This window comes from Triticum aestivum, chromosome 2A, assembly GCF_018294505.1.
Source record: "Triticum aestivum cultivar Chinese Spring chromosome 2A, IWGSC CS RefSeq v2.1, whole genome shotgun sequence".
Classification (NCBI taxonomy): Eukaryota; Viridiplantae; Streptophyta; class Magnoliopsida; order Poales; family Poaceae; genus Triticum; species Triticum aestivum.
Window position 1 is genome coordinate 43434220 of NC_057797.1, and position 13592 is coordinate 43447811.

The 13592-nt window shown below is 42.2% G+C and overlaps 1 pseudogene; it reads left to right on the forward strand.

The window, feature by feature from the left end:
- The first annotated feature begins 2131 nt into the window (after positions 1-2131).
- Positions 2132-2270, forward strand: LOC123038457 (uncharacterized; annotated as a pseudogene).
- Positions 2271-13592: the final 11322 nt, after the last annotated feature.

Below are 13592 nucleotides of genomic sequence, written 5' to 3' on the forward strand. Positions count from 1 at the left end.
AATAGCGGGATTTTTGCTTGACCAGGTCATAGATCCCAAAAGAGAATACTATTATCCGCTACCGCCCCCATGAACCACTTCCAATTATTATCGTCCTCCGAAGGCACCAATTAGCTAGGCTAATGCCACTGGCTCCGAAGACACCAATTAGGAGAAATTGTATGTGTGTGTGTGTGTGTGTATATATATATATATATATATATATATATACTAGAAATTATATTTATATATATGCATAACGTGTACAATATGTAGTATCGTAAAATACCAGCAAACGAAAAATAATTAAATGGAAAACACAAAATTAAATGAAAAAGAAATCATAAACCCAACCCCCCTCCCCAACATTTTAATACCGGTTGGTGACACCAACGGGTACTAAAGGGCTCCCTGCCCCCGAAGCTGGCTCGTGCCACGTGGTTGCCCTTTAGCACCGGTTCATGCTGAACCGGTACTAAAGGGGGGGGGGGCCTTTAGTGCCTACATTTTAGCGCCGGTTACCAAACCGGCACTAAAGGGCCTTACGGATCGGTGCTATTGCCCGGTTCTGCACTAATGAACACACACTTTCTCATCCTGTCACCCATGCTCTCCATGCCCCCCAACCATTCCTTGATCAGCCTCAAATCAGTGTTCCCTTCCGTGAGGGCAGTCTCCAAGGCCATTTGTGATCCTTGTCCTCTAATGAGACAAGGGCCAGCCATGCGCAGGAAGATTCCTGTGTCTAACTGTCCTCAGCAACATGCTAATAAGGAGATGTATATGTGTTAGTTGCATAGTGCTTAGCTGATGCTACTACCATAGTTAACTGGTTATGGTTGTATCGTTGGAGGAGTCAGTGTGAACCCTGCATGTCCTGCATTTCGGCGTTTCAGAGTTTCTTCGATCTGGTCATGGTGATAAGGTGCCTTGCTTTCTGATATGCTTCAGTGAAGCAAGGCGATCTTGCCGGTCGGTAGGTTCATCCATCCATGCATGACAGGATCCACACACTTTAAAGAATCAATGGTGTTCCAAGGTTATTTGAGACACACGGCAATATCACTGACCCTTGTGAGATTCATCGTACGGAAAAGTGGTGCTAACTTTTCGTTGCCGATAAGTTCAAAATTTACTTAATCTCGTGAACTTTGATAATATCTGGTCACGTCATATCAGATGGAGCTGTAAATTCTTAAGGTCAACAATGAGCGTACGTGAGCATTTGCATATGTATGGTGTTTTCTAAAAAAATAGAAATGATGTAATCAAGACAACATTAGATATTGAACTTAACCTTTTTGAGCCATTGGTTAGAAAAAGATCGGATGACTAAGATTAAGATTATTTGTATCAAACTCTAGCTCGCACCTTTTATATGCTTGTTAAACGATAGGCTTAAGTTGTATTGTAACGTGACAACGTCACGGTCGTGATTGTGTGTGTGTGTATCATCTTGTAACCCAAGGCAGGTGGTTAGAGGCGAGCCTATCTCTTGTAGATATCTGTATAGCTTGGATGAGGGGCCAAGCCCAAAACCACCTGCCGTATCTTGTACATTGTTGATTATATAAGCACGCACGCGTCCCTGCCAGGAGGTATACGCTTCACACCAAAACCTCAAGATTTTACATGGTAAGCAGAGCCTACCTCGGATTCATCCATGGCGAGCTCATCCGCAAATACGTTCCCCTCATCTCCTTTTGCACACATCGCCACAGAGAAGCTCTCGAGAGGGAACGAAGCCCTCTGGCGCGCCACCGTCCTCTCTGCCATCAGGGGGGCGCAGATGGCGGGTTTCCTCGATCTGGAGCAGGAGGTGCCGCCCATGCAGATCGAGGTCACTAGCGACGATGGCAAGACCAAGTCGAAGGCCCCCAACCCTGAGTTCGGCACCTGGTACGCTCGCGATCAGCAGGTTTTCTCTTACCTGTTGACTACGCTACCACGTGAGATGGCTATTCAGGTGGCGACTTGCCACACCGCAGCGGAGCTGTGGAACACCGTGCAAGGGATGCTCACCTCGCATACCCGAGCACGGTCTGTCAACGTCAGGATTGCACTGGCGAATCTTCAGAAGGGAAACTCCACCATTACAGAGTACGTTGGTAAGATCAAAACCCTTTGTGATGAGTTAGTTGCCTCAGGAAAAAAGGTGGATGAAGAAGATGTGGTTTCGCACATCCTTGCCGGGCTGGAGAAGGAGTTCGACCCCGTGGTGTCTGCCATGTGCTCACGGGTCGAACCTGTGACTGTCCCGGAGCTGTACTCGCAGCTGTTGAGCTTCGAGACGCGTATGAATCTTCGCGGGGGAGCCTCCCAATCCTCCGCCAATGCTACGTCACGTGGGCGCTTCAACAACTCCAACAACAAGCAGAACGGCAACGGCGGCGGCGGCGGTGACCGCGGTCGCGTCTTCAACAACAACAAGCAAGGCGACGGCGGTGGTGACCGCGGCCGGAACTTCAACAACAAGCCCAACGGCGCTGGCGGCCGTGGCAATCCAGGAGGAAGCGGCGGCGGCTTCAACAACAACTCCGCTGCCAGACCAACGTGCCAGATCTATGGCAAAGTTGGGCACATGGCATGTAAGTGCTGAAAGCGCTACGACTCCTCTTACTAGGGAGGAGAAGAGCGCTCGGCAAATATTGCTGCTCCTCAGTACGGCATAGACACAAACTTGTATATGGACAGTGGTGCAACTGACCATATCACCGGTGACTTGGAGAAGCTCACGGTCCGGGAGAGGTACACCGGCAACCAGCAAATTCACACAGCCAACGGTTCAGGTATGGCGATTAATCATATTGGTCATACAACTATCTATACCCCAGATCGTGATCTTCACCTAAATGATGTTCTTCATGTTCCGGAGGCCACTAAAAGTTTGATCTCTGCAAGTAAACTTGCCCTTGATAATGACACTTTTGTTGAAATTCACCCTCATTTTTTTCTTGTCAAGGATCTGGAAACGAAGAGGGTTCTACTTCGCGGCAGGGGTAGGAGAGGTCTCTATCCTCTCAAACACATCGGGAGAAACGTCACGAAGCATGTGCTAAGTGTCACCAAGCCATCTTCGGACTGGTGGCACCGACGTTTAGGTCACCCATCTTCCACTGTTGTTAGGAAGATCATTAGTGAGAATAAGCTCCCATGTGCTAGCAATGATGATAATAAATTTGTATGTGACGCATGCCAAAAGGGAAAAAGTCACCAGCTACCATATCCTCAATCTATGAGTGAATCAAAATTTCTTTTGGAACTTATCTTTTCTGATGTGTGGGGTCCTGCCGTTGAAACCGTAGGAAGAAAGAAATACTATGTGAGTTTTATAGATGATTTCAGTAAATTTACATGGATCTACCTTATCAAACACAAGTCTGAAGTTTTCCAAAAATTTCATGACTTTCAAAATCTTGTTGAACGACAATTTGATCACAAAATCCTAGCTCTTCAAACAGATTGGGGAGGGGAGTACGAAAAGTTGAATTCCTTTTTTACCAAAATAGGAATTTCTCACCATGTCTCCTGCCCCCATGCTCATCAGCAAAACGGGTCAGCTGAACGTAAACACCGTCACATCATTGAAGTTGGTCTATCCTTACTTGCTCAAGCCTCCATGCCCTTGAAATTTTGGGATGAGGCCTTCATTGCTGCCACCTATTTAATCAATAGGATGCCAGGCAAAGTTATAAACTTTGAGACTCCACTCACTCGATTGTTTGGTGATACACCAAATTATTCCTCTCTCCGCATATTTGGTTGTGCTTGTTGGCCGAATCTTAGGCCCTACAATACATATAAACTCCAATTTAGATCCAAACAGTGTGCCTTCCTAGGATACAGTAATCTCCACAAGGGGTACAAATGCCTAGATATATCTACCGGCAGAGTCTATATTTCCAGAGATGTGATATTTGATGAAAACATTTTTCCTTTTTCCACCTTGCATCCTAATGCGGGTGCACAGTTGAGAGCCGAAATCCTCTTGTTACCACCGGAGCTTTTGAATCCTACTGATCAGGGGGATGATAGTGTTGATCATATGGTTAATGGTGCCACTAATCTGAGTCATGATGCTGCAGGAAAAAGTGAAAAAAATGTGACAGAAAATGGCAAGCTGCATCATGATTTTATGCAGCATATCAGTCCAAATCCGACCAGCGTGGAACACGAGGACGATTCTACTGCAGTTGTCGATCCCGAGAGATCTGACGGCGCGGGATCCTGCGCACCTGCGGCGGCAGGCACTCCCTCGGCTGGCGGGTCCGCTACTGGCGTCTTCATGTGCCGCACGTGTCTTGGTGGGACCGACGTGGGTGTGTCTCCTAGCACCGCCGCCTCTCCCCGTCATGATGGCTCTGGCGGACGGGCCCATAGGCGTGTATCGCCTATTCACCACTCTGCCCTGTCGCCTGAGCGGGCGTGCGACCCCATGCCCGACCGCACCACAGCCGAGACGGATCGGTCCGTCCTCGCCTGCACGGGCGCGTGATCCTACGGCTGACCGCGCCTCAGTCGAGGAGGATCGGCCCGCTCCCCCGACTGCCACCAGAGGGGCTGGATCCGTTGAGCCTGGTGGATCGTCTGCGGCTGCTGCTCCTGTGCGCCCCAGTACACGGTCCCAAAAAGGTATTTTTAAGCCGTTGGTTCCCAAAGATGGGACGGCGAAGTATGATAAAATTTTCAAATTTGCAAATCTTGTTGTTGCTCAAGAACTTAGAAGTGTGGCAGAAGCTCTAGGAGACAAAAACTGGCAACATGCTATGGAAATAGAGTATAATGCTCTTATGAAAAATAGAACATGGCATTTAGTTTCTCCAAAGTCAGGGAGGAATACTCCAAAGTCAGGGAGGAATATTATAGACTGTAAGTGGGTGTACAAAATTAAAAGACACTATGATGGTACTTTAGATAGATACAAAGCTAGACTAGTTGCAAAAGGTTTCAAGCAACGCTATGGCATTGATTATGAGGACACGTTTAGTCCAGTTGTTAAAGCTGCCACCATTAGACTTGTTTTGTCTATTCCTGTCACCAGAGGATGGAGTCTTCGCCAACTGGATGTTCAGAATGCGTTCTTACATGGCGTTCTCGAGGAGGAGGTTTACATGAAGCAACCACCTGGTTTTGTCGATGAGACTAAACCTCAGTATGTTTGTAAGTTGGACAAAGCTTTGTATGGTATGAAACAGGCACCCAGAGCTTGGTACTCCAGGTTGAGCACAAAGTTACAGCAACTTGGTTTTCGGCCCTCCAAAGGTGACACCTCCTTGTTCTTCTTTCAGAAAGGGAAGGTGATTATCTATATGCTCATTTATGTAGATGACATAATTGTTGCTAGACCCTCACCGGAGGCCACCTCAGCTTTACTCAAAAATTTGAAAAATGACTTTGCACTTAAGGACTTGGGAGAGTTACATTATTTCTTAGGTATTGAGGTAAAAAAGATACCTAATGGGATTTTGTTGACTCAAGAGAAATATGCTAATGATATTCTCAGACGTGTGGTCATGAAGGGGTGTAAACCTTGTAGTACTCCTTTGTCTACTACAGAAAAGCTGTCCTTACATGAAGGGGAACTGTTAAGTCCAGAAGAAGGAACTAAGTATAGAAGTGTTGTTGGTGCACTTCAATATCTTACTTGGACAAGACCTGATATATCTTTCTCTGTCAATAAGGTTTGTCAATTTTTGCATGCTCCCACTTCCATGCATTGGACAGCTGTTAAAAGAATATTGCGCTATATCCAAGGGAGTGCTGGAATAGGACTGAAAATATGTAAGCCATCATCAACCACAGTAAGTGCCTTTTCTGATGCAGACTGGGCAGGATGTCCTGATGACAGGAGATCTACTGGTGGGTTTGCTGTTTTTCTTGGTTCTAATCTCATATCATGGAATGCCAAGAAACAAGCAACTGTTTCAAGATCCAGCACAGAGGCAGAATACAAGTCACTTGCAAATTCAACTACTGAGGTAATGTGGGTAGAAACCCTGCTTGATGAACTAGGAGTTGAAAGATCACAAGCCTCTTGTCTATGGTGTGATAATCTTGGAGTAACATATCTTTCTGCGAATCATGTGTTTCATGTGAGAACAAAACACATAGAAATTGACTTTCATTTTGTTCGAGAAAGAGTTGCAAGAAAGCTTTTGGAAATCAGGTTTATACCAACTGGAGATCAAGTTGCTGATGGCTTCACAAAGCCTTTGCAAGCTCGACAACTTCAAGCCTTTAAGAACAATCTTAACCTTGACATGTTTAGATTGAGGGAGGATGTTAAACGATAGGCTTAAGTTGTATTGTAATGTGACAACGTCATGGTCGTGATTGTGTGCGAGTGTATCATCTTGTAACCCAAGGCAGGTGGTTAGAGGTGAGCCTATCTCTTGTAGATATCTGTATAGCTTGGATGAGGGGCCAAGCCCAAAACCACCTGTCGTATCTTGTACATTGTTGATTATATAAGCACGCACGCGTCCCTGCCAGGAGGTATACGCTTCACACCAAAACCTCAAGATTTTACAATGCTGGCATGTCATGTCCACAGAAATTGATATAGATATACCAAAGTGGAATGAATTTTGATTTCTAATATATCCTTGTTATGTCATACCTAAATTATTTCAATGTCATAACATGACTACATGAGTCAATTTGCTAGGTAACAGTTATGGGAGATGTCACTGATTTGGATTAATTATGTCACTTTCGTTAGACACACACGCATACATAAGCTTGATTTCGTTTTTCCTCCGGCCACTGTGTTAGTTTGTGCTTATTGTTGGAGGACTTTTACAGTACCCTGAAATGATCAAGGACCGTCCATTTTCTTTAATCTGATGGTCCTTATGATATGGCACTCCACAACTAATCTTACAGAGTACAAACCCAAAAGTGCGTGGAGTATCCTCGACTTGAAGGCTATTTAGGTCTTTCATTTTTATATTTAATCGTGGATGAAAATGAGTCAACTTGCCTCGACCTAACCTAAACGATTCATACCGCGCTCGTCCCTCCAGCGCCGGCCTCTCCCTCACCCATGCGACCAACGGCGCCGCGACGATCAGCGGTGGCGGCGCCTCCTTCTCCCTCCACCACACGGCCAACAGAGAGGAGTGGGACAAGCGGAGGCAGGGTCCACGGCGGCCGTCGTTGGCGAGGCGCACATCTCCTCCTCCACCTCGGGCGCGGGCCTCTCCCTCAACCACACATACGGCCAACGGTGCGGCGCCCCCAGCAACCGTAGTTGGCAATGCTCATGTCTCCCTAATCGTCCCCTCCTTCTTCGATGGGGAGGATGCGGGCCGAAACCCTCGTAGCTGTACAAGCGGCCTCAGCCAGCGTTCGTCCAAGTCTATGGCCTTCGAGGTTCTAATCCGCTGACATCATCAATTTCGTAGATCCCCACTCAGAGCAGCTCGTTTCTGAATCAATCTCCCGATGCATATGAACTATCAGGTTTTCTTTTTCTTCTTTTACCAACGAATCTAGAGGAATGAAAATGTCTAGAAATTGAACGTGCCGAGTTAATCATCAGGCAGGTGACATCGACAAATGTTTTATGCAAGGAGACTAGCAAAAAGTCTAAATTGCCCATGTAAATGGATGGTTTGATTCAACCGGTACTCCTATCCTCCCAATGGGAGTACCAGGGTACCGTAAAAGTGATCTCTTGTTGTTGGGCGATGTCACTAGAACATGTCATTGTTCGAGCTAAATCATCATTAATCTCACTAAGCAAATGATTGGAATACGAGTCCTCCAATTGGGCCCGTCAACTACAACAACATATTCTGACGAGATATCCATCAAGTACATATAGTCACAAGTAGAATTGATAGGTCTTGCGTATGTGTGGTCTGAGATCCACAATCCTTACTCCATTTTGGTCTCCATCCCTTTCGAGTCAGATAGCTATACACAAGCAAAAGAAGGAGAAGAAACAGAAAAGGAAACAAAAGAAAAGAATGTGATGGCAACAACGAACAACTTGTGTTAATAAGCCACCCAAACATAAGTGCACATCAGACTAGCTACCAACAACATGTTGCAGACAATCCCAAAGAAAGTTGTATGGTGCAAAACAGATGGTACCATAGTTCAAATGGTTGGATTTTTTTGACCTAAATGCGAACCCAGTCTCTGCATAACCAGATACACACAACCCAATACATCCAAAATCATAATGAACATGTAAAAATGTGACAAGGTTTTATGTGAGCGGATACGAAAAGCCTAGGGCGCTGGGGTGACGATCCAGAAACTAAACCGACATCCATATTAGGTAAAACACCCTTGACTGCAAACAGCGCCATGTTTTGTGGTCTCTACAAAATTGAACATGTACCAGCCAATGTGTACAAACATGAATTAAGACCTACAAAAGGAGATGCAATTTCATTATTCCAAATATAATATCATGCTTTTTGTCTAGATAAAATGTGACAACACCTCTCGTGTTGTTTTTCTCGGATAGTAACTAAGCACACTTATGGCACGATGGCCTAAATTATGGGTAGTGCAGCAAATATAATATGTATGAAGAATCTCTGGTAGTACATTAGGAGTATTAGGTCCCTCATAGTGCAAATATCTGATACGTGTCCAACGTATCTATAATTTTTGATTGCTCCATGCTATATTATCTACTGTTTTGGACATTATTGGGCTTTATTATCCACTTTTATATTATTTTTGGGACTAACCTATTAACCAGAGGCCGAGCCCAGAATTGTTGTTTTTTGCCTGTTTTAGGGTTTCGAAGAAAAAGAATATCAAATGGAGCCAAAACCCTAATTCCACTGCCGCAACTTTCTGTATCCACGAGATCCCATCTTGGGGCCTGTTTCGGAGCTCCGCCAGAGGGGGCATCGATCACGGAGGGCTTCTACATCAACACCATAGCCCCTCCGATGAAGTGTGAGTAGTTCACCTCAGACCTACGGGTCCATAGTTAGTAGCTAGATGGCTTCTTCTCTCTCTTTTGGATCTCAATACAATGTTCTCCCCCTCTCTTGTGGAGATCTATTCGATGTAATCTTCTTTTTGCGGTGTGTTTGTTGAGACCGATGAATTGTGGGTTTATGATCAAGTCTATCTATGAACAATATTTGAATCTTCTCTGAATTCTTTTATGTATGATTGGTTATCTTTGAAAGTCTCTTCGAATTATCAGTTTGGTTTGGCCTACTAGATTGATCTTTCTTGCAATGGGAGAACTGCTTAGCTTTGGGTTCAATCTTGTGGTGTCCTTTCCCAGTGACACAGTAGGGGCAGCAAGGCACGTATTGTATTGTTGCCATCAAGGATAACAAGATGGGGTTTTCATCATATTGCATGAGTTTATCCCTCTACATCATGTCATCTTGCTTAAGGCGTTACTCTGTTTTCATTAACTTAATACACTAGATGCATGCTGGATAGCGGTCGATGAGTGGAGTAATAGTAGTAGATGCAGGCAGGAGTCGGTCTACTTGTCTCGGACGTGATGCCTATATACATGATCATACCTATATATTCTCATAACTATGCTCAATTCTATCAATTGCTCAACAGTAATTTGTTCACCCACCGTAGAATACTTATGCTCTCGACAGAAGCCACTAGTGAAACCTATGGCCCCCGGGTCTATCTTCATCATATTAATCTCCCAATACTTAGTTATTTCCTTTGCTTTTACTTTGCTTTTATTTTACTTTGCATCTTTATCACAAAAATACCAAAAATATTATCTTATCATATCTATCAGATCTCACTCTCGTAAGTGGCCGTGTAGGGATTGACGACCCCTTATCGCGTTGGTTGCGAGGATTTACTTGTTTTGTGCGGGTACGAGGGACTCGCGCGTAGCCTCCTACTGGATTGATACCTTGGTTCTCAAAAACTAAGGGAAATACTTACGCTACTTTGCTGCATCATCCCTTCCTCTTCGGGGAAAACCAACGCAGTGCTCAAGAGGTAGCAAGAAGGATTTCTGGCGCCGTTGCCGGGGAGGTATACGCAAAAGTCAATATACCAAGTACCCATCACATACCCTTATCTCCCACATTACATTATTTGCCATTTTCCTCTCATTTTCCTCTCCCCCACTTCACCCTTGCCGTTTTATTCGCCCTCTCTCTCTATCCTCCCTCTCTTTCTCTTTTTGCCTCTTTTTGCCCGCTTGCTTTTTGTTTGCTTGTGTGTTAGTTTGCTTGCTTGTCACGATGGATCAAGATAACACTAAATTGTGTGACTTCACCAATACCAACAATAATGATTTTATTAGCACTTCGATTGCTCCTCTTACCGATGCTGAATCTTGTGAAATTAATACTACTTTGCTGAATCTTGTCATGAAAGATCCATTTTTCGGCCTTCCTAGTGAAGATGTCGCTACCCATCTAAATAGCTTCATTGATTTGTGTGATATGCAAAAGAAGAAAGATGTGGATAATGATATTGTTAAACTGAAGCTATTTCCTTTTTCGCTTAGAGATCGTGCTAAAGCTTGGTTTTCGTCTTTGCCTAAAAATAGTATTGATTCATGGAACAAGTGCAAAGATGCTTTTATCTCTAAGTATTTTCCTCCCGCTAAGATCATCTCTCTTAGAAACGATATTATAAATTTTATGCAGCTTGGTCATGAACATGTTGCACAAGCTTGGGAGAGAATGAAACTAATGATACGTAATTGCCCTACTCACGGTTTAAATTTGTGGATGATTATACAAAAAAATTATGCCAGATTGAATTTTGCTTCTAGAAATCTTTTAGATTCGGCCGCGGGAGGCACTTTTATGGAAATCACTTTAGGAGAAGCTACTAAACTCCTAGATAATATTATGGTTAATTATTCTCAATGGCATACTGAAAGATCTACTAAAAAGGTGCATGTGATAGAAGAAATTAATGTTTTGAGTGGAAAGATGGATGAACTTATGAAATTATTTGCTAGTAAGAGTGTTTCTTCTGATCCTAATGATATGCCCTTGTCTACTTTGATTGAGAATAATAAGGAATCTATGGATGTGAATTTTGTTGGTAGGAACAATTTTGGTAACAACGCATATAGAGGAAATTTCAATCCTAGGCCTTATCCTAGTAATACCTCTAATAATTATGGTAATTCCTACAACAATTCTTATGGAAATTATAATAAGATGACCTATGATTTTGAATCTAATATTAAAGAATTTATTACTTCGAAAAAGAGTTTCAATGCTATGATTGAAGAAAAATTGCTTAAGATTGATGAGTTGGCTAGGAACATTGATAGGATTTCTCTTGATGTTGATTCTTTGAAACTTAGATCTATTCCACCTAAGCATGATATCAATGAGTCTCTCAAAGCCATCAGAATTTCCATTGATGAGTGCATAGAAAGAACCACTAGGATGCGTGCTAAGAAAGATGCATTTATAAGAGCGTGTTCTTCTAGTTCTTATGAAAATAAAGATGAAGATCTAAAAGCTATTGATGTGTCCCCTATTAAATCTTTGTTTTGCAATATGAATCTTGATAATGATGGGACTGAATATGATCCACCTTTACCTAGAAGGCGTTCCAAGAATTCAGAATTTTTTGATCTTGATGCTAAAATTGATAAAAGTGGGATTGAAGAAATTAAAACCCTAGATGTTGCTAAACCCACTATTATGGATTTCAAGAAATTTAACTATGAAAATTGCTATTTGATTGATTGTATTTACTTGTTGGAATCCGTGCTAAATTCTCCTCACGCTTATAGTCAAAATAAAGCGGTTACTAAACATATCGTTGATGCCTTAATGCAATCTTATAAAGAAAAACTTGAATTGGAAGTTTCTATCCCTATAAAACTTTATGATGAGTGGGAACCAACTATTAAAATTAAAATTAAAGATCATGAATGCTATGCTTTATGTGATTTGGGTGCTAGTGTTTCCACGATTCCAAAGACTTTGTGTGATTTGTTTGGTTTCCGTGATTTTGATGATTGCTCTCTAAACTTGCACCTTGCGGATTTCACTATTAAGAAACTTATGGGAAGAATTAATGATGTTCTTATTGTTGCAAATAGGAATAGGAATTATGTGCCCGTAGATTTTATTGTTCTTGACATAGATTGCAATCCTTCATGTCCTATTATTCTTGGTAGACCTTTTCTTAGAACGATTGGTGCAATTATTGATATGAAGGAAGGAAATATTAGATTCCAATTTCCATTAAGGAAAGGCATGAAACACTTTCATAGAAAGAAAATTAAATTATCTTATGAATCTTTTATGAGAGCCACTTATGGATTGCCTACCAAAGATGGCAATACCTAGATCTATCCTTGCTTGTTATGCCTAACTAGGGGCATTAAACGATAGCGCTTGTTGGGAGGCAACCCAATTTTATTTTTATTTCTTGCTTTTTGCTCCTGTTTAGTAGTAAATAATTTATGTAGCCTCTGTTTAGGTTGTGTTTTTTTGTGTTTAATTATTGTTTGTGCCAAGTAGAACCATTGGGAAGACTTGGGGAAAGTCTTGTTACACTTGCTGTAAAAAACAGAAACTTTAGCGCTCACGAGAACTGCTGCCATTTTTATTTGGAAAGTGCTATTTAGTTAATTCTTTTTGCAGATGATTAATAGATAAATTCCTCACGTCCAGAAATTTATTTTGGAATTTTTGGGGTTCCAGATCTTGAGCTAGATACAGATTACTACAGACTGTTCTGTTTTTGACAGATTCTGTTTTTCGTGTGTTGTTTGTTTATTTTGATGAATCTATGGCTAGTAAAATAGTTTATAAACCATAGAGAAGTTGGAATACAGTAGGTTTAACACCAATATAAATAAAGAATAAGTTCATTACAGTACCTTGAAGTGGTCTTTTGTTTTTTTTCGCTAACGGAGCTCACGAGATTTTCTACTTTGAGTTTTGTGTTGTGAAGTTTTCAAGTTTTGGGTAAAGATTTGATGGATTATGAAACAAGGAGGGGCAGGAGCCTAAGCTTGGGGATGCCCATGGCACCCCCAAGATAATCTAAGGACACCTAAAATACAAAGCTTGGGGATGCCCCAGAGGGCATCCCCTCTTTCATCCACTTCTATCGGTAACTTTACTTGGAGCTATATTTTTATTCACCACATGATATGTGTTTTGCTTGGAGCGTCTTGTATGATTTGAGTCTTTACTTTTTAGTTTACCACAATCATCCTTGCTGTACACACCTTTTGAGAGAGCCATACATGATTTGGAATTTGTTAGAATACTCTATGTGCTTCGCTTATATCTTTTGAGTTATATAGTTTTGCTCTAGTACTTTACTTATATCTTTTAGAGCACGGTGGTGGATTTGTTTTATAGAAACTATTGATCTCTCATGCTTCACTTAGATTATTTTGAGAGTCTTAAATAGCATGGTAATTTTCTTAAAATCCTAATATGCTAGGTATTCAAGATTAGTAAAATTTTCTTATGGGTGTTTTGAATGCTAAGAGAAGTTTGATGCTTGATGATTGTTTTGAGATATGGAGGTAATAATATGAAAGTCATGCTAGTTGAGTAGTTGTGAAATTGAGAAATTCTCGTGTTGAAGTTTGCAAGTCCCGTAGCATGCACGTATGGTAAATGTTATGTAACAAATTTGAAACATGA